The 26,699-nt window shown below is 44.0% G+C and overlaps 1 protein-coding gene across 1 annotated transcript in view; it reads left to right on the top strand.

Moving 5' to 3' along the window:
* The first annotated feature begins 15,915 nt into the window (after positions 1 to 15,915).
* The window catches only part of ZPBP2 (zona pellucida binding protein 2), a 92,125-nt gene continuing 81,341 nt past the window's right edge, over positions 15,916 to 26,699 (top strand). Inside the window, exon 1 of the mRNA XM_040437935.1 lies at positions 15,916 to 15,992. The gene's annotated coding sequence lies outside the window, so the exon portion shown is untranslated. The remainder of the gene's footprint in view (positions 15,993 to 26,699) is intronic.

Raw genomic sequence — 26,699 nt, 5'->3', positions numbered from 1 at the left:
CAGAGGGGAGGATAGTGACCACTGCGCTCCACCCTCACCCCTGGCCTTGCCTACTTGCCTCACAAGTCCTAATGACAGGGGACAACTGGAAGGCAATCCCTAGCAATCCCTAGCTTGGAATAAGTGCTGGGAGGACAGACCAGACAAACAACAGAGAGTGAATGGACCGAGTCAATACCAGGAGAGCAACGAAGTTCAAGTGGAGCAAGCAAAGAATAGTCAGGAGAAGCTGGGGTCATAAATACCAGGAGCGTTGTGAAGTACCAAATGAGTGAGCAGAGGATCGTCAGGAGATAGCCGGGGTCTGAATACCAGGAGAGCAGGGCAGTACAGAAAGAGCAGGCAGAGGATCGTCAGGAGATACACAAAGGGTAACTATGCCAGGTATGCAAAATCACAGCAGAACCTAAATAACAGGCAACTTGTGGCCAGCAGGCTGCCTGTTTAAATACTGAGTAGCAGGGGTCATGTGACGTGGCCAGCATCACATGACTCGTCCTGATGTTCATGGCTGAGCACCGAGTGCCCAGCTTGGTGCTCAGGCTTCATCAGGTTGCTGGGGGAACCGAGGACGCCGGCCGCGCTAAGGAGACGTGCACGGCCGGGTCCGTCCCGCCCCCCATCACCTAGGAGACGAGGACGCTGCATGTGTCCTCGCTCCTGTACAAAGGCGGGGCGCTGCGGAGAGTCAGTGCGTCGGCGGCGCCCCGTGACAACACTTTTTGATCACTTTTTATTCAGTTTTTTTTGTAGCAAATAAGAAAAAAAAGAGATTCTGGCTTTTTTATGGTGTTCACCATGTGAAATAAATTATGAAATAATGGTATAGAGTGGGTTGTTACAGCTGTGGCAATACCAAATATGCGGAGAGGATTTTATTTTTAAAGGAAAAAAATCAGAACATAACAGCACTCTCAAAACACTAAAGGCAACATTTCTATATAACTTATGCTGCATTTGATATGATAAATAAACATGAGGCTCTAAGAAAATGTATTTTGATCAAAACTATCTGTGCCCACCCACCACAGCAAGATCGATCTGAGTATAGACAGGAACTTACTCTATTTAATACCTATCTCCATGCCATATATGCATCTTAATTAAAGAGAGCAGAACACATATACTGTGTTGGGTAATAGGAGTGCATTTAGACTTGGAGACGGCCACACCTCCAAGTAGGTACTACAAAGACAAAAAAACAGACAACTAGAATTGGAGTAGGTTCCCACCTAGACTGAGGTCACCTTGCCTTGGTGGGTGGGCACAGATATTTTTTTATCAAAAATTTTTGCCAAGAACCTCATCTTTATTTATCATATCAAATACGGCATTTATTTATATATAGATGTTGCATTTAGTGCTTTGAAAGTGCTGTTATGTTCAGTTTTTTTCTTTAACTCCTTAAGGACCAAGGATGATACTTGGCACAACAGGACGAGCATTATCATCCTGCGATCCAACCCCTGCCCCACACACGCTGTCTTCAGTAGCAGCAGGGGCCCGGTTTTTTTCTGACGGCCGGGCCCCTGCTGCATCCACCAGCATTGGTGACAACATTGATGCCAGTGGCATCAATTTTTTTTTTTATTGTGTAAAATATAAATAAAAAAATTGACAAATTAGTTATCGCCGCATCCGTAACAACCTGCTCTATAAATATATCACATAACCCACTCTGTCAGGTGAGCGGCATAAAAAAATAAAAAATAACTTTGCCATAAAAGCCATTTTTGTCACCTTACCTCACAAAAAGTATAATACCAAGTTATCAAAAAGTCGTATGTACCCCAAAATAGTATTAATCAAACTGTCGCCTGATGCCACAAAAAATAAGCCCCTACATAAGAAAATCACTATAAAAAATAAAAAATATGGCGTTCAGAAAATGAAGACTCAAACATTGTTTTCATTTCAAAAATGGTTCTATTGTGCAAAATCAAAATAAATATAAAAAATATACAAATTAGGTATTGGCACATCTGTAACAACCTGCTCTATAAAAAAAATTACATTTTCTACCACCTACGGTGAATGCTGTAAAAAAAAAAACGGAAAAAAAACTTAGCCAAACAACAATTTTTTTTGTCACTTGTGCAATATGTAAAATGTAATATAGAGCAATAAAAAAATCATATGTACCACAAAATAGTACCAATACAACTGTAATCTTATCCTGTAGTTTCCAAAATGGGGTCACTTTTGGGGAGTTTCTACTGTAGGGGTGCATCAGGGTGTCTTTAAATTTCACATAGTAACTTAAAATAATTCCAGTGAAATGTGCCTTCCAAAATCCATATGGCGCTCCTTTCCTTCTGCGTCCTGCCTTGTGCCCATACAGCAATTCATGACCACATATGGGGAGTTTCTGTAAACTGCAGAATCACAGTAATAAACATTGAGTTTTCTTTCGCTGTTAACCCTTGATGGAAAAAATGGATTAAAATGTTAAATCTGCCCAAAAAAATTTGAAATTTAAAAAGGTCATCTCCTTTTTCCTTTAATTCTTGTGGAACACCTAAAGGGTTAACAAAGTTTGTAAAATCAGTTTTGAATAACCTGAGGGGTGTAGTTTCTAAAATGGGGTAATTTATGGGTGGTTCTATTATGTAAGTGATTGATGTTAAATTTTCATAATTTTCTGTAAATTTGGAATTTTTTAATAAAGGTGAATTATATCAACTCAAATTTTCCAGTATCATGAAGTACATTGTATCGCGAGAAAATGTCAGAATGGCTTGGATAAGTAAAAGCATTCCAAAGTTATTACCTCAGAAAGTGACATGTCAAATTTTCCAAAAATGGCCTGGTCCTTAAGGTGAAAAATGGTAAGGTCCTTAAGGGGTTAGTTGTAGCTATATACGTCCGCATATCTGTTTATCATGCAGGATGTTTTTATCATTTTTGTGTCTGTTTTGAGGGATTTTATTTTTGCTAATTTTTTTTTCATTTAAAGGGAATTTTTTGTTTTTTAAATAAAACTTTTATTTTTACCATGTATTTGTCCCATTAGATCCATAGCCATCAGCCAAAAATTTAGATTTTTCACCTGTGTGCTGTCTGCATTTTTGTTGATAGTGACCTACGGTTGGGCGATCTCAGAAATATTCCCACGATAACTGTATTAAGAAATTTATCGCGATAACCATATATATCGTGATAAATACCCATTTTAAAAAAAAACTTGGGGCCACAAGAAGATATTATACAGTATGGGGACTACAAGGAGACATTATACTGTAAGGGGGCCACAAGGAGATAATATACTGTATGGGGGCCACAAGGAGATAATATACTGTATGGGGGCCACAAAGAGATAATATACTGTATGGGGGCCACAAAGAGAGATTATACTGTATGGGGGCAACCAGGAGAGATTATACTGTATGGGGGCAACCAGGAGAGATTATACTGTATGGGGGCAACCAGGAGAGATTATACTGTATGGGGGGAAACAAGGAGATAGTATACTGTATGGGGGCCACAAGGAGATATTATGCTGTATGGAGGCCACAAGGAGACATTATATACTGCATGGGCTGGTCGCTGGGCAGGCAATGGACCACATATACTGCATGGGCAGGCAGTGGGGCACAAGGAGACATTTTATTCTGTATGGGCAGGGAGCAGGGCAGAATGAGACATTATATACTGTATGGGCAGGCAGCAGGGCACAAGGAGACATTATATACTGTATGGGCAGGCAGCAGGGCACAAGGAGACATATACTGTATGGGCAGGCAGCGGGGCACAAGGAGACATATTCTTTATGGGCAGGCAGCGGGCACAAGGATAAGATAAGATGCCTTTATTGTCACTGTACAATACAATGTAATACAATGAAATGTTGTTTGGAGCAATCCTAGATGCCATGGACAGAGGAACAAGAACTGACATTTAAACTTAAGCATTACACTAGAAAAAAACAAAACATTGCACTAGAAAGCATTACTATTCACAGTTCACAGCATATATATAGCAAGAGCAAAGTAGGAAGTGCTTATGAGTATATATACACACTGATTCAGACACCACTGCAGACATCATATTCTGTATGGGCTGGCAGCGGGGCACAAGGAGACATTATATACTGTATAGGCTGGCCGCTGGGCAGACAGCGGGCCACATAGAGACATTATATACTGTATGGGCAGGCAGCGGGCACAAGGAGACATTATATACTGTATGGGCAGGCAGCGGGGCACAAGGAGACATTAATAACTGTATGGTATGGCCGCTAGGCAGACAGAGGGCCACAAGGAGACATTACACACTGTATGGGCAGGCAGTGGGCAACAAGGAGACATTATATACTATATAGGCAGGTAGCAGGGAACAAGGAGAGATTATATACTGTATGGGCAGGCAGCGGGGCACAAGGAGACATATTCTGTATGGGCTTGCAGCGGGGCACAAGGAGACATTGTATTCTGTATAGGCTGGCAGTGGGCCACAAGGAGACATTATATAGTGTATGGGCTGGCCGCTGGGCAGGCAGTGGACTACAAGAGTCACTACACTGCATGGGGCCACCAGGAGACATTATTCTGTCTGGACTCAGGAACTATACTGTAAGGGGGCCATAAGGTGACATTATACTGTATGGGACAACAGTTTGTAACCCCCCCCCCCCCCCATCAGTATAATATTGTCTTTTTGGCCAAATACAGTAATGTCTTCTTGCTGCTCCTGTCGAGGGGCAACAGGGAGACCTTATACTGTATGAGGCTATGATACTGATGGGACTCATGATAACCTGTATATTATTCCCTAATGCCTGCTATGAGAGATCAAGTGCTATCACCATATGCAGTGCAGCTTGCAAGCAGGGTCAGGGCCGTAGAAGACATACCGTTGCAAGAAAAAGTATGTGAACCCTTTGGAATGATATGGATTTCTGCACAAATTGGTCATAAAATGTGATCTGATCTTCATCTAAGTCACGACAATAGACAATCACTGCTGCTTAAACTAATAACACACAAAGAATTAAATGTTACCATGTTTTTATTGAACACGCCATGTAAACATTCACAGTGCAGGTGGAAAAAGTATGTGAACCCTTCCTTGGATTTAATAACTGGTTGAACATCCTTTGGCAGCAATATTTTCAACTAAACGTTTCCTGTAGTTGCAGATCAGACGTGCACAACGGTCAGGAGTAATTCTTGACCATTCCTCATTACAGAACTGTTTTAGTTCAGCAATATTCTTGGGATGTCTGGTGTGAATCGCTTTCTTGAGGTCATGCCACAGCATCTCAATAGCGTTGAGGTCAGGACTCTGACTGGGCCACTCCAGAAGGCGTATTTTCTTCTATTTAAGCCATTCTGTTGTTGATTTACTTCTATGCTTTGGGTCGTTGTCCTGTTGCAACAGCCATCTTCTGTTGAGCTTCAGCTGGTGGACAGATGGCCTTAAGTTCTCCTGCAAAATGTCTTGATAAACTTGGGAATTCATTTTTCCTTCGATGATGGCAATCCGTCCAGGCCCTGATGCAGCAAAGCAGCCCCAAACCATGATGCCCCCACCACCATACTTCACAGTTGGGATGAGGTTTTGATGTTGGTGTGCTGTGCCTCTTTTTCTCCACACATAGTGTTGTGTGTTTCTTCCAAACAACTCAACTTTGGTTTCATCTGTCCACAGAATATTTTGCCAGTACTGCTGTGGAACATCCAGGTGCTCTTGTGCAAACTGTAAACGTGCAGCAATTTTTTTTTGGACAGTAGTGGCTTCCTCTGTGGTATCCTGCCATGAAATCCATTCTTGTTTAGTGTTTTACGTATCGTAGATTCGCTAACAGGGATGTTAGCATATGCCAGAGACTTTTGTAAGTCTTTAGCTGAAACTCTAGGATTCTTCTTCACCTCATTGAGCAGTCTGCGCTGTGCTCTTGCAGTCATCTTTACAGGATGGCCACTCCTAGGGAGAGTAGCAGCAGTGCTGAACTTTCTCCATTTATAGACAATTTGTCTTAACGATGACCGATGAACAGCAAGGCTTTTGGAGATACTTTTATAACCCTTTCCAGCTTTATGCAATTAAACAATTCTTAATCGTAGATCTTCTGAGAGCTCTTTTGTGCGAGGCATCATTCACATCGGGCAATGCTTCTTGTGAAAACCCAGAACTGGTGTGTGTTTTTTATAGGGCAGGGCAGCTGTAACCAACACCTCCAATCTCATCTCATTGATTGGACTCCAGTTGGCTGACACCTTACTCCAATTAGCTCTTGGAGATGTCATTAGTCTAGGGTTCACATACTTTTTCCACCTGCACTGTGAATGTTTACATGGTGTGTTCAATAAAAACATGGTAACATTTAATTCTTTGTGTGTTATTAGTTTAAGCAGACTGTGATTGTCTATTGTTGTGACTTAGATGAAGATCAGATCACATTTTATGACCAATTTGTGCAGAAATCCATATCATTCCAAAGGGTTCACATACTTTTTCTTGCAACTGTAGACAGACAATATAACCTTTATTTATGACACCCGGGCCGTTAGGTACTCTCACTCCTTTTCTCCCATCTTGGCTTGGACATGGACTGCTTACTGACTTTGCCCGCCTCACTCCTGTGCTCGGTCAGTGGGCGGAGACTTGAATATGGAAGCGAGGAGGAGCTGGCTCGGCTATTTCTGTCTGCCCCGTAGAAATGAATGAGAGCAGGGGCTGCACGTGCTCGGTGCGCTCCTATTCACTTGTATGGGAGCAGCGCTTGGTGGTGGACTGAGTCCTCCAGCTACAGCTCTTCCCGCTCTGTTCTTCTTGTATGTGCGGGTCCCAGATGTGGGACCTGCACCTATCAGACAGTGGGGGCATATCTTAGCGATATGCCCCTATTGTATGTGATGGGAATATCCCTTTAAGGACCAGCGTAGTACTGCTACAGGAGCTGCACCCGCCCGATCAGCGGCACGGACCTGGTTGTCACAGACAGCCGAGCCCCTGCTGCGCTTGCCGGCATTGATAGGAACACCGATGCCGGTGTATTAACCTCTTGTATGCCGCTGTCAAAGCTGACCATGGCATGCAGGGGGCTTGCGGAGGGTACGGGCTACATCCCTGTCCCCATATGGTAATGTCATTTTATTTTTTTAAGGATGTTAGAAGGCTTGGAAATTTGGAAGCAAGTTTTATAATTTTCAAGAAAATTTTCAATATCATCTTTTATAGGGACCAATACAGCGCTCCAGATGGCGCCCAAAATGGTCACTAATGCGACTTAAAATCTGGAGATGGCGACAAGATTTTTTAGTCTTGTCGCCATCTACGACTTACATAGTTTCCTGCCCTGCCGCAGATCACTGCCATAGGCTTCAGGCCTGGAAGGCCTGAGGCCTATGCAGTAGTAAAATCCCGGCGCAGGTGGATGTGATGATGTCATCACGAGCCTGTGGTGGGATACAGCGCAGTGACGTGTGTACACCTGCCTCACCATCCTGGCCCGTACCATCTGCGAGCGAGCGCCGGCAAAGGGACACATGTGAGGATTAGCTTTTTTTTGTTTGTTTTTTGTGTGTGCCAACTTTGGGAGGGTACAGGGAGACACAGTGTGAGGGCAAACTGCTACATGGTGGCAATGTGGGGGCAAATTACTATATGGGGGCAGTGTGAGGGAAAATTACTATGTGGGGAAAACTACTATGAGAGCAGTGTGGTGGAAAATTACTTCCGTGGGGGCAGTGTGGGGGAAATTACTGTGTGAAGGCAGTGGGGGGGCAAATTATTATGTGGGGCCAGTTTGTGGGATGTTGCTATTGGGGAGGAACTCTAGGGGCATTTCTATTACAGGGACATATTAGGGGACATTATTTTTGGGGATACTATACAGGCATTGTTACCTGGAGCAAAATAAAGGGTGTTATTATTATTACTGGAGGCAATCTAGGGGGCATTATAATTGCTTTAGATACTATGGGGACATTTGGGGCCATTTATCAAACTGGTGTAAAGCAGAACTGGCTTAGTTGCCCATAGCAACCAATCAGATCCCACCTTTTATTTTTGACAGCTCCTTTGGAAAATGAAAGGTGGAATATTATTGGTAGCTTTGTGCAAATAAGCCAGTTCTACTTTACGCCAGTTTGATAAATGACCCCAATTAAGTCTACTGGGGTCGCTATTATTTCAGCTGTATAGTACTTGGGGCAGTGGGGAGCACAGTGGGCACAGTATTGGGAGTGGCAGCAAGATGACATTGTCAGGTCACCAGGACAAGGAGGTTGATGGAAAAATTTAGACATTTAACCTGTCTGTGTAACAAACTCTGTAGAGACGAGATGCAGGTAAAAAAAAATTGTCATGGCGGACTGGGACAAACAGAGGAGAAGAGGAAAAAACATCTGACCGGAGATGTCACTGGATGTAAGAGGTATGTGGTGTTGTATTCTGCTATATGTAGAGCTTGCTCACTACTGTGACCCGCGTCTCATCTTCTCTTCCAAGTCTTTTTTTAATTAAATTTTATGTATTTTAAATTTTGTGACTAAAAATGTAATTTGGCTCAAATTATTCAAAACTGATTTTTTTTTACTTTTTTAATCCTTTAGGTGTTCCACATGAGTTAAAGCAAAACGGAGATGAAATAATAAAAAAAATGTTGTGCACATTTTCCATTGTAATCCATTTTTCTCTGTAACACAGCAAGCGTTAATAGCAAAACAAACCTCAATATTTATTACCCTGATTGTGCGGTTTACAGAAACACCCCATGTGTGATCGTACATCTCTTCATGGGCACAAGGCAGGACTTAGAAGGAAAGGAGCGCAATATTGTTCTTGGAGGGCAGATTTTGCTGGAATGGTTTTTAGGTGCTATGTCACATTTGAAGAGACCCTAAGTTACCCCAAGAAAATAAACCCCCAAAAAGTACTCCACTTTGAAACCTACACTCAAGAAATTGATTTGAGGGTTGCAGTGAGTGCTTTGACCCAACAAGCGTTTCACAGAATTTAGGAATTTAACACTTGTTTGTGAAAATGAAAAATTACATTTAATTCCATAAAATGTTGATTTAGCCTCAAATTAGTCCAAACAGGAGAAAATGCACCCACAATTTTGTTATGCATTTTTTTCTGAATATGGCAATAACCCATAGGTTGTAAACTGCTGTTCGGGGTCACTGCAGGGCTCAGAAGGGAAGGAGCAGCATCTGGATTTCTAACATGGCATAATATTTAGATTTTTTTGTTGACTGAGCTGTGTGAGGTCTTGTTTGTTACAGGACAAGCTGTAATTTTTTTTGTACTATTTACAAATAATTTTTTGATCGCTTTCTATACAATTTTTTAGGAGGTAAGGTGGGCAAAAATTCTGCAATTCTTTCAGTGTTTTTTATTTTTTTTATGGGGTTCCTCATGCAGTAGATATAATATGCTAATTTTATTCTGTTATACGTTATGATGATGCCAAATTTATATAGGTTTTTTACGTTTTACTACTTTTGCACTAAAAAAAATATTTTATTAAAAATAAGTTATATTTTACATTTCTATATACCAACATCACTAGCATTTTTATTTTTTCAGCAATGTAACTGTGAGGGATTATTATTTGCAGGCTGTAGTTTTTATTGGTACCATTTTGGGGTACATAGTAATTTTTGATCTCTGTTTAAATATTTTTTTTAGGAGATGAGGTGGGCAAAAATTGCAATTCTGTCAGTGCGCATGCGCATTGAATGTCTGACCGCTCCGAGCTCAGACATCTCTAATGCGCCGAATACAGCCGCGCACGGCGCATGCGCGAGAATTCGGCCGCTGCGTCACACGGAGGAGGACATGGGCGGGCTGGAGGGACGTGCTGGGCGGCCGCTGTGTATGAAGGTAGACGGAGCCTCTAGGTGCTAATGACGCCCACATAGCACCTAGAGGCTCATTAGCATATTTATAAAAGTTAGTTTTTTAGCAAAACCGCTGCCCCACAAGTGATTATAGTAGGATGGTTGGCCAGAGCAGACACTAGCAGATCGCTAGTGTCTGCCAGCTAATTATGTCATATGAAGTGATAGAAACCCTTTAATATTGCTAGGAGCATCAGGTACTTAAAGGGGTTGTCCAAGTTATATTTATTGATGACCTATCCTCAGGATAGGTCATCAATATCAGATCGGCAGGGGTCCGGCACCCCCGCCGATCAGCTGTTTGAAGAGAAGGCGCGCGCCGTGCCAGCTCTGTCTCCCATTTATTGTTCACCTTCTAGCCATTGCATCTGCAGCGGTGAGCAGGTGTAATTACACCCAAGCTGTCCTATTCATTTCAATGGGACGGATCGCTCCTATACAAGTGTATAGAAGCGATCCGTACCATTGAAATGAATGGAACGGCTTGGGTGTAATTACACCTGCTCACCACTGCAGATGCAATGGCGAGAAGGTAAACAGTGTAGTGTCCCACTACGTAAAGGTGGTCACTACTAAGGGTCATGTTGCCCCCACCTCCTGTGGGAAAATGCTATTGTGTTTTGTATTGCATTGTAATGCATATTTTCATGTTAATTCCTGTGTACCAGGCCTGCTAGGGGTGTAGTTTCTCCTCCCAAGCTGTAGAGGGAACTAGGGAACCCCTAGTATATATAGTTAGGCCCAGACACGAAAGGGTTAGTTCAGTCCAGTCCAGGAGGCTAAGTAGCTCAGTCTAGCCTGCCTGAGGTTCCTGAGTAAGAAAAGCTCAGAAGTTAGTCCAGGAGAAGAAGTTCCCTCCTGAAGTTATCCTGCAGCTTACAAAGTACAGAGCAGTGCTAATTTTAACCAGCAAAGTAGAAAGCTGATGGGCAGAAGGTTATTGACAGCAAGTGGATTCATGCCAGACGAAGATTCCCCTCCCAAGGATAAAGCCAGCTATTAGGCATCCGGGCCTTGGAGAAAGTCAGACAGGATTCTGCAGAAAGTACAGCCTGATCTGTGAGTTTATTCCCTCTGAGTTATCTTGCTAGGATTTTACCTGCCATTTATGTCAAGCCTGCCTGATACCATTATCCTGCATATGAAACTTTATCTGAAACCTGTAAATAGTTGAACTGTTCAGTAAAAAGGAGTTCTGGTTTACTACAACTTTGTGTATCTCAATTATTCGTACAACAAATCGGTGTGCCACCGTTACTAGCACTGGCGTCACGAACTATAAGGGATCTCGCTACCGGCACACTAAACTCCCAACACCCAGGGCACCTCACTTACCACCCGGCCTGGTCCCTATATACAGAGAGTTCCCCAGAGGATCCATGTGCCAGCCTCTCCATCACTGCTGTACGCCTGCCCAGGGTCTTCTACAAATCATGAGTACCAAGAGTAACCCTCGGTCTGTTAACTACCCCCGTGACCTCACCTTCGCTCTTCCTGAGGGACTGGCGTACTGCAACAGTGAAGGGGAGGCAGCGCCTTCTCTTCAAACAGCTGATCAGCGGGGGTGCCGGGTGTCGGACCCCTGCCGATCTGATATTGATGACCTATCCTGAGGATAGATCATCAATAAATATAACTTGGACAACCCCTTTAAGTACCTGATACTCCTAGCAATATTAAGTGCTGAGAGCATCAGATTGTTATGTACCTCGCCAGCAGTCATGAGGAGGGCTCGGGTGGTCCCTTGGGCATTGGTCCAATGGGAAATTTCCCTGTGGGGTGCATGGTCCAGCTCTGTTATTGATGTTAATATATTGCCATGCAAAATATAACTATATAATGTAACTGAGGATAGGTCATCAATAAATATAACTTGAACAACCCCTTTAAGCACCTGGCCAACATTCGCAGGTGTCCTCTTGAATTCAACTGTCTCACCATCCTCAGAATGGTGCTACAGCAGTATTTTATGCTGCAGTGTGGTATTTAGTTTTGCTGGGCAGGTATTTTGTGCTGCACTACGGTATTGCTGGCCCAGTCTACTTCTACTGTTCTTCCTACCTACGGTTGCCTCACCTTCTGTCAAGTTGAACCGCCTACAGCATGGGGCCACTCTACATTCCCAGTCTGCCCCTGTCCATAACATTTTTATTTTAGCTGTCTGAGGGACATGCGGGACTGGCTGTATTTTTTTTTATTGGTACCAGCCTGGGATACATATGACTTTTTGATCACTTTTTGTTAAAGGATAACTGTCACATTTAGACCCTAATTTCACTTTTCATATATGTAGTTACTAATAACATGATATTCCAGAATCAGTTACTATTAGACTGACTTACCCCATATTTAATAAGATTCAGCCCTTAGCAACCAGTCTGCATAAAACTGCAATTTCACTATTCAGTTAAGATGGCCGCCACTGCCCTCACCCTGAGGCTAATCCCGCCTGCCCTCACTAGCCAGTAACAATAGCCCCCCAAAAGTGTCAGTTACCAGAGCCCTCCCCCCTAAAGGGTTAATCTCCTGCAGCACAAAGGGGTCCTCTTACCACATGTTGCTTTCATTTATACACTGCGCCGATGGCTGATCTCCCTTCCCTGTTGTGCCTGGTTCCACTCTGCCTTCTCCTGCTCTGCTGAGTGAGGGAGCGTCTGCCAAGCGCAGGGACAGGGAGACGTGCACACAGCCCAGGCACTGTTATCAGCTGCTGGGGAGGACCTGGCCTTAATCATTTACTTACAGTCCCTGGCTGTCAGTAATCTGACCTTGCACGCAGCGTCCTCCATCCTTCAACAGATAGACGGACCATGCCTAGCAACCCTATTTTAAGCACAGGTAAAAGTAGGCAGTACAGGGAACAAAAATGTGGAATTAAGGGGTAATTGAATACACAGTGAAAAGTTGAAATTAGGCCACCAAGGTGATATTAATCACCACAATCCAATACTCCAAAAAAATAATAATACAACAGTTATCCTTTAAATTTTTGGGGGAGGTAAGATGACAAAACAGCAATTTGACGATAACACTTATGTTTATTTATTTATTTTTAATCAGTTATAAATTAGATGAGCCAATTAATTTTTTATTGAAATTTTTATTTACTTTATAAATATATATTTTTTTCTTTTTATTTATTTATTTATTTTTATTTGAAGATCCAGTGAGGCTGATGGCTGTACTATACTCTGCAATACTCATATTGCAGAGTGTAGCACTCTCAGTTTTGCAAGGCCTGTCAGGGGGGCTTCATTACATGGCAAGCCTGGATGCCTTTGTAAGGAGTTCAGTTGCCATGGTAACCATTGGGACCATCGTAGCCCAGTGTCTCAATTGGGGAGAGAGCTTCCCCCCTATGGTAATCCCATGGATGCCGCTGTGGCTACTCACTGCGGCATCTAAGGGGTTAAAAGACTGGGATTAGTGTCAGCACCGATCTCGGCCATTACAGCTGACACCCACTGCTGATCGTGGCGGCGCCAATCCTGAGCTGCTGCCAGCCATCAAAATTTTTTGACGTGTGGGACTGCAGCATCATTGCCGTACTCAGGAGAAGTTGGGCAATGTGTTTTGGGGTGTCTTTTTACACATGCCCATGCTGGGTGAGATAAATATCTCTGTCAAATGACAACTTTGTATAAAAAAATGGGAAAAGTAGTCTTTTAGAGATATTTCTCTCACCCAGCATGGGTATATGTAAAAAGACACCCCAAAACACATTGCCCAACTTCTCCTGAGTACGGCGATACCACATGTGTGACACTTTTTTGCAGCCTAGGTGGGCAAAGGGGTGCACATTCCAAAGAGCACCTTTAGGATTTCACAGGGCATTTTTTACACATTTTGATTTCAAACTACTTCTCACGCATTAGGGCCCCTAAAATGCCAGGGCAGTATAACTACCCCACAAGTGACCCCATTTTGGAATGAAGACACCCCTAGGTATTTTGTGATGGGCATAGTGAGTTCATGGAAGTTTTTATTTTTTGTCACAAGTTAGTGGAATATGAGACTTTGTAAGGAAAAAAAAATAAAATAAAAAAATCATCATTTTCCGCTAACTTGTGACAAAAAATAAAAAGTTCTATGAACTCACTATGCCCATCAGCGAATACCTTAGGGTGTCTACTTTCCGAAATGGGGTCATTTGTGGGGTGTTTTTACTGTCTGGGCATTGTGGAACCTCAGGAAACATGACAGGTGCTCAGAAAGTCAGAGCTGCTTCAAAAAGCGGAAATTCACATTTTTGTACCATAGTTTGTAAACGCTATAACTTTTACCCAAACCATTTTTTATTTTACCCAAACATTTTTTTTTATCAAAGACATGTAGAACAATAAATCTAGAGAAAAATTTATATAGAAATGTAGTTTTTTTAAAAACAATGTACAACTGAAAGTGAAAAATGTCATTTTTTTTGCAAAAATTTCGTTAAATTTCGATTAATAACAAAAAAGTAAAAATGTCAGCAGCAATAAAATACCACCAAATGAAAGCTCTATTAGTGAGAAGAAAAGGAGGTAAAATTCATTTGGGTGGTAAGTTGCATGACCGAGCAATAAACCGAGAAAGTAGTGTAGTGCAGAATTGTAAAAAGTGGTCTGGTCATTAAGGATGTTTAAGCTAGGGGAGCTGAGGTGGTTAAGGGGGCATAGATGGCAGGCGTAGTGCTTGGGAGGGACACAGATAGTGCAATGGGGAGTGGGTCAGAGCCATATCTTCTTGCAGGCTCTGATCTCCATGGACAGAATCTGTGTTTGATCACAGCCTGCAATCACTATTTATGCTCTGATCGTTAGTGTGTGCAGACTAACCAATCATAGTGATCACTGACAAAGGACCACTATGATTGGTTCCTTGCCAGCAGCTGTTAGGGAGAACGGAGACTATAAAGTGTTACAGCGTATATACTGATCCCGTGGGACAGAGGGATAAAACTTAGAATTTAATAACGATACATTCTAAAATAGATAGACACTAGAGGATGAGCCTCTACAACAAACATAATGAAAGACAGCCCTACGGGCATAGACTTGTACATATATACACAGTGTGGCCAAGATGGTATAAATGGTAAAAAAAAAACAGGAATGTTCTCACCCGATTGTAGACCAGGGTTTCTCACAGAGATGGTTGATGATGGAGACGGACCTGTAGTACTTGGTAGCCACACTGGAGGAAGATAGGTATATGTGCCCCTTGGGAGCAATTTTTTAAGGGACTACTAGGGAATCTGTCCCCACAGGGTCAGGTATCCGGACGGGACGCTCCTTGCGGGGCAAGTTCCCCGTATAGATAGGTAGGGCGTACTAGCCCCTGCCCCTTTCTCAGGGACGTCTAGGGTTAACTACCCTGTCACCCACCTTTGTTAAAGGGGCACATATACCTATCTTCCTCCAGTGTGGCTACCAAGTACTACAGGTCCGTCTCCATCATCAACCATCTCTGTGAGAAACCCTGGTCTACAATCGGGTGAGAACGTTCCTGTTTTTTTTTACCATTTATACCATCTTGGCCACACTGTGTATATATGTACAAGTCTATGCCCGTAGGGCTGTCTTTCATTATGTTTGTTGTAGAGGCTCATCCTCTAGTGTCTATCTATTTTAGAATGTATCGTTATTAAATGCTAAGTTTTATCCCTCTGTCCCACGGGATCAGTATATACGCTATTTAACTTTGGGATTAAGTAGGCCTGGTCGCCAAATCCGGCCTCTCTGGTTTTCTATAAAGTGTTACAGCCTATGGTAAAAGTTCGGGAGTAACTGTGCGCCCAATAGCAGAAACTATCATTCAGTCTGGATGTACAGTTATGCCCATATACAGGAAGGGGTTAAATCAGTGGGGTTCAAGTCTTGGCACCCCCGCCTATAAGCTTCAGTGCAGGGCTATACTACTAGAAATTAAAATGAAATTCTTGAGCTACTTGTCTACAAGAAGCACTAATAGAATTTATTGTGGGAGTTGAGCCAGTTTTAAGTACCTGCATTCTGTTATTTCTCATATTTTGATACAGTACTATTCTTATACAACCTTGCTATTTTGTCAACAGTCTACCCATTTTCTGTTGGGTGGGATAAAGATTGTTCTAGAAATTCGCACGTCTGTCAAAAGGAGACAAGTATACGCTTGGAAAAGGTATGACTAATTTCTTGACATATACAACCGTATCGTATAAACAGTCAATCCTTGCAGATCAAGTACACCCATACGCGTTGATTGTCTTCCCTGGGGCGGATGGGATCCTCGAGCAAGATGATGCGGCATGTCATGGCTAGAAATGTCAGACACTGGTTGGAAAAGCATGACCAAGACTTCCAAGTACTACCCTTGCCCAGACTTGAACCCTGTTGAGCATCTGTGGGACCACCTCAATCATCTTATTTGCTCTATGGATCCTCCCCAAGCACTCTCCAGCACCTGTTGGATGTACTGCAGTCAGCATGGCTCAAGATACCTATGACAACCTACCAGGACGTATTGAGTCAATCCCAGCTGACACACGGTGGTACTCAGGATATTAGCTGATGGTCATAATAATGTGACTCGACTGTGTACTGTAAATGTTTTGTCCCACAATGTTGTTTTGCACATATAGCTAGGCAATTTTTTTAAACTCTTTCATAGAAATATTTAAGGCAAATTATTGCATTGACATGGATAATCATTCAGACAGGATTCAGTCAGCACACTATTTATGCTGTTTATGTACTGTATATTTGGATGATATAAGTTTATGTAGAATAATACGTATAATTATCACTTAAAAAGATCATTTTCACTATTAGTGATGTTATATTGAAAGTAAATTATTTCCTATTTTAATTAATCATTAGAGAGTCCTTCAGTATAACTAATGAATAGTGATGGACGAACATCGGCCGGGAGGATTCGCAAATGCGCATTCGTGATCAAATTTTCCTCGAACAGCGCGTTCGCGGCTGACCCCATTGACTTTAATGGCAGGCGAACCTGAAAAACCTTCAGGTCATATTTGTTGCCACCAAATACTTACTAGAAGTGAACAAATAGTCCCACAACATGGACAGTGACATACCAGAGGGGGATCAATGGCAAAAATTCCCCCAAAAATTATGTATTTAAAGGGAAACTCTCAAAAATGTGCCCTGCTGGAGCCTAGAAAAATGTAATTTTAGGCCACGGGAGTAGAGATGGCCTTGCGGTTTGCCCGGCGGTCATTTCGCGACGAACTTTGCGCGTTCGCGATTTGTCCAACATATTGTTGGCATTGCGCTGAACTTTGACCCATGACACATCCAATATTCTTTGGCATTGCGCTGAACTTTGACCCATGACACATCCATCAGGTAGGACAGGACAACCAATTGAGATGTTTCAGCACATGGACACACCCCCACCCTATAACAGAATCCGATCTGGCAGCCATTTTACATTCTGTGTTTTGCCAATGTAGGGAGAGGTTGCTTTGTGGAGCAGGGACAGACTGCTAGGGACACCAAACGCTAGCTAATAGGCCCACAAAAGTCCTTTTAACCCCTTAGGGACCCATGACGTATCGGTGCGGCATGGTTCCCGGGTCCTTAAGGACCCATTACGTACCGGTACGTCATGTGTTGTTCCTATCACCGCCGCCCGGCGGGCGGTGATCGGAACATGGTGCCTGCTCAAATCATTGAGCAGGCACCTCGGCTAAATGCGCGGGGGGATCCCGTGACCCCCCGTGTCGGCGATCGCCGCAAACCGCAGGTCAATTCAGACCTGCGGTTTGCGGCTTTTACCTTATGCGGCGGCGGTGGTGCCATCGGGTCACCATGGGGCTGTGGGGGGGACCCGATGGTATGGAAGGCAGCACGATGCCTTCCTGAGGCATCTGCGCTGCATTCCGGTGATGAGCCTGTGAGAACCAGCCCCCTGGATCTCACAGGCCGGAAGCTCTTACTCATACAGCCAATGCATTCCAATACAGAAGTATTGGAATGCATTGTAAAGGATTAGACCCCCAAAAGTTCAAGTCCCAAAGTGGGACAAAAAATAAAGTGAAAAGAAAAGTTGAAAAAATAAAGTTTTCCCCCCAAAAAATTAAAAGTTTCAAGTAAAAATAAACAAAAACGTAATTTTCCCCAAATAAAGTAAAAAAAAAAAGAAGATAAATAGGGGGGAAAAAAACATGTACATATTAGGTATTCGTATCGACCGGCTCTATAAACATATCACATGACCTAACTCCTCAGATGAACACTGTAAAAAATAAAAAATAAAAACTGTGCTAAATAAACCATTTTTTTTGTCACCTTACATCACAAAAAGTACAACAGCAAGCGATCAAAAAGGCGTTTGCCCACCAAAATAGTTCCACTCTAACAGTCACCTCATCCCGCAATAAATGAGCCCCTACCTGAGACAATCGCCCCAAAAAATAAAAAAACTATGGCTCAGAATATGGAGACACTAAAACATCATTTTTTTTGTTTTAAAAAAGCTGTTATTGTGTATTGTATTGCCTCACAAAAAGTGTAATATAGAGCAACCAAAAATCATATGTACCCTAAACTAGTACCAACAATACTGCCACCATATCCCGTAGTTTCTAAAATGGGGCCACTTTTTTGGAGTTTCTACTCTAGGGGTGCATCAGGGGGGCTTCAAATGGGACATGGTGTCAAAAAAACCAGTCCAGCAAAATCTGCCTTCCAAAAACCGTGTGGCATTCCTTTCCTTTTGCGCCCTGCCGTGTGCCAGTACAGCTGTTTACGACCACATATGGGGTATTTCTTTAAACTACAGAATCAGGGCCATAAATATTGAGTTTGGTTTGGCTGTTAACCCTTGCTTTGTTACTGGGAAAAATGGATTAAAATAGAATATTTGCCCAAAAATTTAAATTCAGAAATTTCATCTGCATTTGCCAATAACTCTTGTGGAACACCTAAAGGGTTAACAAAATCTGTTTTGAATACCTTGAGGGGTGTAGTTTCTTAGATGGGCTCACTTTTATGGAGTTTCTACTCTATGGATGCATCAGGGGGGCTTCAAATGAGACATGCTGGCAAAAAAAACAGTTTAGCAAAATCTGCCTTCCAAAAACCGTATGGCATTCCTTTCCTTCTGTGCCCTGCCGTGTGCCCGTACAGTAGTTTACAACCACATATGGGGTGTTTATGTAAACTACAGAATCAGGGCCATAAATATTGAGTTTGGTTTGGCTGTTAACCCTTGCTTTGTAACTGGAAAAAAAATATTAAAATGGAAAATTGGCCAAAAAAGGGAAATTTTGAAATTGTATCTCTATTTTCCATTAATTCTTGTGGAACACCTAAAGGGTTAACAAAGTTTGTAAAATCAGTTTTGAATACCTTGAGGGGTGTAGTTTATGGAATGGGGTCATTTTTGGGTGGTTTCTATTATGTAAGCCTCGCAAAGTGACTTCAGAACTGAACTGGTCCTTAAAAATTGGGTTTTCAAGATTTGCTTATAAACTTCTAAGCCTTGTAACATCCCCAAAAAATAAAATATCATTCCCAAAATGATCCAAACATGAAGTAGACATATGGGGAATGTAAAGTAACAACTATTTTTGGAGGTCTTACTATGTATTATAGAAGTAGAGAAATTGAAACTTGGAAATTTGCAATTTTTTACAAATTTTTGGTAAATTTGGTATTTTTTTATAAATAAAAATGAATTTTTTTTACTTCATTTTACCAGTGTCATGAAGTACAATATGTGACGAAAAAACAATCTCAGAATGGCCTGGATAAGTCAAAGCGTTTTAAAGTCATCAGCACTTAAAGTGACACTGGTCAGATTTGCAAAAAATGGCCAAGTCCAGAAGGTGAAATAGGGCCGAGTCCTTAAGGGGTTAAGGACTGGTATAGGTGTGCTATGGATAGGTGTGATATACTGAGGGGTCTGCTATACTTATAATATACTTTCTAACATAGCAATATACCTGCTTCCACCAAATATTGATTGAGGCCTACGATATACCTGCTTCCACAAAATACTGATTGAGGGGTGCGATATACCTGCTTCCACCAAATCATGATTAAGAGCTTCTATATACCTGCTTCCACAAAATATTGATTAAGGGGTTTTTATATACCTGTTTACACCAAATTCACATTGAGGGGTGCGATATACCTACTTTCACAAAATACTGATTGAGGGGTGCGATATACCTGCTTCCACAAAATTCTGATGGAGAGGTGTGATATACCTGCTTCAACAAAATAATGAATAAGGGGTTTGATATACCTGCTTCCACAAAATACTGATTAAAGGGAGTCTTTCACCTAAAATCACCATTATAGAACACTAGCATCAGGATCTCCATTACATTTCCCATATTAGAATGCTACCTTCCATATTGCTGTCCATCGCCGATTTTCTCAGAAAAACACTTTTATTCAATGTTAATTAGCTTCTGAAGGTGCCCAGGGGCGGCGTTCATTCGGCCGTTGCCCAGGCCCCTCGGCGCTTTTCATACGAAACCCCTCCCCTTTCACCCTTCTGTCCCGCCCTAGGTTCTTCTGATTACGTCCTCCTCTTAGTGAGAAATCCAGCGCCAGCACCGTTCAACAGATTTGCTGCGCCTGCGCACTTCATTCCCCATTATGGGCAGAGGCATGAGAGCGTTTAATGCGCATGTGCCGGCCCGTACATCCCGATCTAGCCGGCCTTGTGCCTCTGCCTAAAATGGGGAAAGAAGTGTGCAGGCGCGGCGAATCTGTTGAACGGCGCTGGTGCTGGATTTCTCACAAGTGATTATGTGGCTGGAGGTCACTGGATAACAATTTTACTGTAGGCCAGTACAGGCCCCAAAATTTAGGCATTCAAACTGACCGAAAAGAACAAGTGATTATGTGGCTGAAGGTACATTAGGCGGTCACTGAATAACAATTTTACTGTAGGCCAGTGGAGTACAGGCCCCAAAAAGTAGGAATTCACCTGACAGAAAAGTACAATTGATTATGTGGCTGGAGGTACATTAGGCAGTAACTGAATAACAATTTTACTGTAGGCCAGTGGAGTACAGGCCCCAAAAATTAGGCATTCACCTGACAGAAAAGAACAAGTGATTTTGTGGCTGGAGGTATGTGACGGACTGAACTGTCACTGGGGCTGCTGGAGAGGCCTGAGGGCATTCACCTGACAGAAAAGAACAAGTGATTATGTGGCTGGAGATATGTGACGGACTGAACCGTCATTGGGGCTGCTGGAGAGGCCCCCCCTCAAGTCTCTTGGGGTTACAAGGAACTATTAACCCTGATTTATGTGTGGAGTATTGTAGGCCATGTCATGTTTTATTAGTAGAGGAATCTACCGACCACCGATTCCCCCCCCCCCTCCCCCGGCTCATTATTCTACAAAGGGAAAAGTGCGTAGCTTCTGCCTGTTAATGATTAAGTTATCCCATTGTGTTGGTTAATTGTATCACAGGTGGGTCTTTTCTGCCTGTGAGTGATCACGTTATCCCATTGTGTTGATTAATTGTATCACATGTGTGTGTTTTCTGCCTGTAACTGCATGTGATTGGTTTATGTAAGAAACGGTCTCAGTCTTTAACAAGGTCTCCCATGGGAGTGTCCCTTGCTGGAAGACCTGCATAAAAGGCTGACATGTTGCCCCATTAAAGTGTCCTGTTCTACCATTTATGAAGTCTGGGCTCATGTTTTGGGGATTGGAGAACTGCACTCTGGGGATTGCGTTAATCATACTCTCCAGAGTATAATCCCTAGCTCTTGTAAGAGATTGTTCCTGCATCGCTCTCTGAAGGAAGAGAGGGTCACCCACTGGAACCTGGAAACCTTGTTGTAGGTCCAGGTTAGGTAGAAGACGACTAGACCAAGTTGCGGCGGTTCGTGGGGTCGGCAGTGCTTACGGTGTCAAGTGGAGTGCTTGGAGTCCTCGGGAAGCGGGGGTCAGAGGTCGGTAGATTCCTCTACCAAACTAATAAAACATAACATGGCCTATAATACTCCACACATAAATAAGGGTTAATAGTTCCTTGTAACCCCAAGAGACTGAGGGGAGGCAGGGGGATCTCCATAGTTCTTTGGTCCATAGTCTGTAGGAAGGAGGCTAGCCCTCAGTTCTCTCCAGCAGCCCCAGTGACGGTTCAGTCCGTCACAAGGTATATTAGACGGTCACTGGATAACAATTTTACTGTAGGCCAGTACAGGTCGCAAAAATTAGGCATTGACCTGACAGAAAAGAACAAATGATTATGTGGCTAGAGTTACATTAGGCAGTCACTGAATAACAATTTTACTGTAGGCCAGTGGAGTACAGGCCCCAAAAATTAGGCATTCACCGGACAGAAAAGAACAAGTGATTATGTGGCTGGAAGTACATTAGGCGGTCACTGGATAACAATTTTACTGTAGTCCAGTACAGGCTTCAAAAATGAGGCATTCACCTGACATAAAAGGGCTTTTATGCCGCTGTATATACATAAGACAAGGACCATTCTATGTTCTGTGTGGTGGCGGATATGTGTGGGCTGGCATGAGGAAATTCAGTTGAGATCCATGCCTCATTAATTTTTAGAAATGTGAGATAGTCCACACTGTCGTGAGCTAGGCGAGTGCGCTTATCGGTCAAGATCCCCCCTGCTGCGCTGAACGTCCTTTCGGACAGGACACTCGATGAGGGGCAAGCCAAGAGTTCCTTAGCAAATTGTGCCAGCTCTGGCCACAGGTCAAGCCTGCACACACAGTAGTCCAGGGGTTCCTCGCTTCTAAGAGCGTCCACATCGGCAGTTAACCCGATGTAGTCAAACACCTGTTGGTCTAGGCGTTCCCTGAGACTTTATCTGGAGGGCGGCTGTCGATGGGTGGGCTGAAAGAATGATCTCATATCCGAAGTGACCAACACATCTTCAAACCGCCCTCTTTTTTCAGGCGTGGTAGGGTTGGTACCTGCACCTGTTTCGCTATGGGTGAAAATTCCTCTGCCACCGCCCGCAACAGCAGAATGCAGCATCTCTTGCAGCAATGCCTGGAAATGCTACATTCTGACAGCCCTCTGTGATGCTGGTAACATGTCCGCCATTTTGTGTTTGTACCGGGGGGTCTAAGTATGTTGCCACCCAGTACTGGTCCTTGACCTTTATGCTTTTTATACGGGGGTCCCTCTTCAAACACTGGAGCATGAAGGCCCCCATTTGCACTAAATTGGAAGCGGTGGAGCACCCTTGCTCCTTCTCATCGCCCTTGCTCCTGCTCATCGCCCAGGAGAATGTCGTCCTTGGTCTCCTCCCCCTAGCAACGAACAACGCCAGGGATCCCCGAAAAGTTCAAATTCCTCCACAAAGCCTTCTTGCTCCTCCTCCCCCCAGCCACCATCCTCCTCTGACTCCTCTTCAGACTCCTGCTGACTTGTCTCAGGTGGAGTAGTCCCTCCTGGGAATTTATTCAGCATTGCGACTTCCTCATCTTCTACCTCCTGTTCCTCGAGGGCTTGATCAATGACTCTACGCAATGCACGCTCCAGAAAGAAGGTGTAAGGTACGATGTCACTGATGGTGCCCTGGCTGCGACTGAACAGTTTGGTGATCTCATCAAATGGCCGCTGAAGTCTGCATGCGTCACGAATGAGCAGCCATTGGCGCGGTGAAAAGAAACCAAGCTCCCCAGAACCTGTCCTGCTGAAGAGTTCGTACAGGTATTAGTTAACGGCACGTTGCTGCTGGAGCATCCTATCAAGCATATACAAGGTGGAATTCCAGCGCGTTGGGCTGTCACAAATCAGACGTCTGACGGGCAGGTGGTGTCGCCCCTGCACATCAGCAAGGCGAGGCATAGCCGTATAAGATCTTCTAAAATGGCCAGAGATTTTCCTGGCCTGCCGCAAGATGTCCTGGACCCGGGGTATTTGGCAACGAACTGCTGCACGACTAAGTTCAGGACATATGCCATGCACGGCACGTGTGTCATTTTGCCCTGTTTCAGCACGCTCAGCAGATTGGCACCGTTGTCGCACACCACTTTACCAACTGTCAAATTGAGCGGGATTAGTCACTGATCGGTCTGTGACCGCAGAGCTGAAAGCAGTGCAGGACCGGTGTGGCTCTTGGCTTCCAGGCACAAGAGCCGCAGCACAGCATGGCAACGTTTCACCTGGCACGTCGAATAGGTTCTGGGGAGCTTGGCTGGTGCAGTGGAAAAGGAGGAGTCAGCCGAGAAGGAGACGGAGGATGGATTAGGAGGAGGCGAAGAAGAGACAGGCCTGCATGCAATCCGTAGCGGTAAAACCAAATCCACACGGGTACCACGGGTTACATGCTTGACGGCCATCAGAAGGTTCACCCAGTGGGCAGTAAAAGTTATGTACCTTCCCTGCCTGTGTTTGCTAGACCACGTGTCTGTGGTCAGATATATCTTGGCACCGACACTGTGTGCCAGAGATATATTCACTTGCCGCTGAACGTGGCCATATAGCTCTGGGATTCCTTTCTGGGAGAAATATTTCCTTCTGGGGAGTGTTCATTGCGGTGTGCCAATGGCCACAAATTTTCTAAAGGCCTCCGAGTCCTCCAGTTTATATAACAGTAGTTGGAGGGCTAGCAGTTCAGACAAGCCAGCGGTCAGCCGTTGGGCAAGAGGGTTATCCGGCGTCATCAACTTTTTATGCTCGAACATTTGGGCCACGGAAGCCTGCCTTCTACCAGATGAACGCAACGACGGCACGGTGGAAGGTGGAGTGGAGGACAAATGGGTGGAGAAGAAGAAGAGGCCGGACGTGGAGTGCAGGGAGTGTGGCTTGGTGGGTTCTGACGGCGTTGCTCCCACTGGGCTCGGTGATGGGAGGCCAGGTGCCATTCTTAAGGCGGTCGTCTCTAGATGAGTGTTGGGCTTACCGCGACTTATGCGTTGACAGCACAGGCTGCAAATGGCAGCATTATTGTCAGCAGCTGACACGTTAAAAAAAAGCCCACACTGAAGAGCCATGTGCCGGCGTCCTAGGAGCGCCAGATGTGACCGTGCATGGTGGATAGCTCGCTCCAGATACATTTGTAGTCTGATTTTTGCCTTCTGTGCTCTGCGAGTTCTGCCTGCTTCTCCTCCCTATCTGCTGCTCCGTCTCTCCCTCTGAACTCCCCTCCTCTTCCTCACTTGTGGGCTCCCACGTGACGTCCATCGACACGTCATCATCGTCACCTTCACCACCACTGACATTAGAGATCTAGGAGTAGGCAGCAACAGCAGGGACCACCCTCCTTGGGCTGATCTGGTTACTGTCGTCAGACCGCTGGGTGGCAGCCATTGCTACCTCCACTTCCTCATCCGATGCAAAAAATGGCTTTGCATCGGTAAGGTCTGGGAATAGATGGGAAAATAATTCCTCTGACTCAAGTGGAGGGGCTATGGTGGTTTTGGTGTATTTGGGGGTGCACACAGCAGAGAGTGAGGAGGATGCAGATACAGAGGATGAGGAGGGTGCAGAAGCGGAAGGGCTGAGTGGGCCACTCAACCAACTCTGGTGCATTCTTTGACGTAATCGCACGCACCTTCTCCAACTTCCCACTTAGGCTCCGCCTGGTGTACCTTCCCGACCCCTACCTCCCCTGCGGAACGACCTGCCTCTTCCTCTGCCTGTCATTTTCAAAATGACCCTGTGCCAAAGTCCCTAGAGAAGAGCAGTATTTGTGTAAGCAGGTATATTGCAGGCCTCAATCAGTATTTGGTGGAAGCTGGTATATCAAACCCCTTAATCAGTATTTTGTGAAAGCAGGTGTATCGCAGGCCTCAATCAATATTTGGTAGAAGCAGGTATATTAATCCCTTTAATCAGTATTTTGTGGAAGCAGGTGTATCACAGACCTCAATCAATATTTGGTGGAAGCAGGTATATCGCACCCCTCAATCAGTATTTTGTGGAAGCAGGTGTATCGCAGACCTCAATCAGTATTTGGTGGAAGCTGGTATATCAAACCCCTTAATCAGTATTTTGTGGAAGCAGGTGTATTGCAGGCCTCAATCAATATTGGGTGGAAGCATGTATATTAATCCCCTTAATCAGTATTTTGTGGAAGCAGGTGTATTGCAGGCCTCAATCAATATTTGGTGGAAGCAGGTATATCAATCTCCTTAAACTGTATTTTGTTGAAGCAGGTATATCGCACCCCTCAATAAGTATTTTGTGGAAGCAGGTATATAAAAAAGCCTTAATCAGTATTTTGTGGAAGCTGGTATATCGCACCCCTCAATCTGTATTTAGTTGAAGCAGGTATATAGAACCCCATAATCAATATTTTTTGGAAGCAGGTATATCGCACACCTCAATCAGTATTTTGTGGAAGCAGGTATATTAACCACCTCTGGACCGCCGAACGCAGCGACGCGTCCTGGAGGTGGTTGTTTCATTCTGCCGGCGAGACGCGAGATTTCGGTCACAGCCGGCCCGCGCATGCGCATGGCGGGCCGGCAAAAGTTCGAGGAGAATTGCATCAGCAACCTGCCAGCCAATGATCGTCGCTGGCAGGTTGCTGATTTTTAAAAAATCGAATCACAAGCCATATAACAGATCATATTAGTAATTATGATCTGTTATATGGCTTCTCTGCTCCTCTGCTGGTCCTTTTCGTCGGTTGGATCCAGCAGAGGAGCAGACTTCACTGTGAGTACCCACCAAACACTGTCCTTAGCCCCAGATCACCTTCCATCACCCCCCATCATCCAAATTAACCCCTTGATCGCCCCCTGTCAATCACTTAGTGAAAGACAAAAAGTGATCAGCGTAAACTGTCACTTTTTTTTTTCCACTAGTATTGGCTGTTAGGTTTTAGGATTAGTTTAGGCCCCTTGGTTAGGTAGTTAGCGTCAGTTAGCGCCCAGCCCACCGCACCGCAGTCACTTTTAT

The sequence above is a fragment of the Bufo bufo genome, chromosome 6 (assembly GCF_905171765.1).
Source record: "Bufo bufo chromosome 6, aBufBuf1.1, whole genome shotgun sequence".
Taxonomy (NCBI): domain Eukaryota; kingdom Metazoa; phylum Chordata; class Amphibia; order Anura; family Bufonidae; genus Bufo; species Bufo bufo.
Note: the sequence above shows the minus strand (reverse complement) of the source record. Positions and strands in the feature narration are given on the sequence as shown.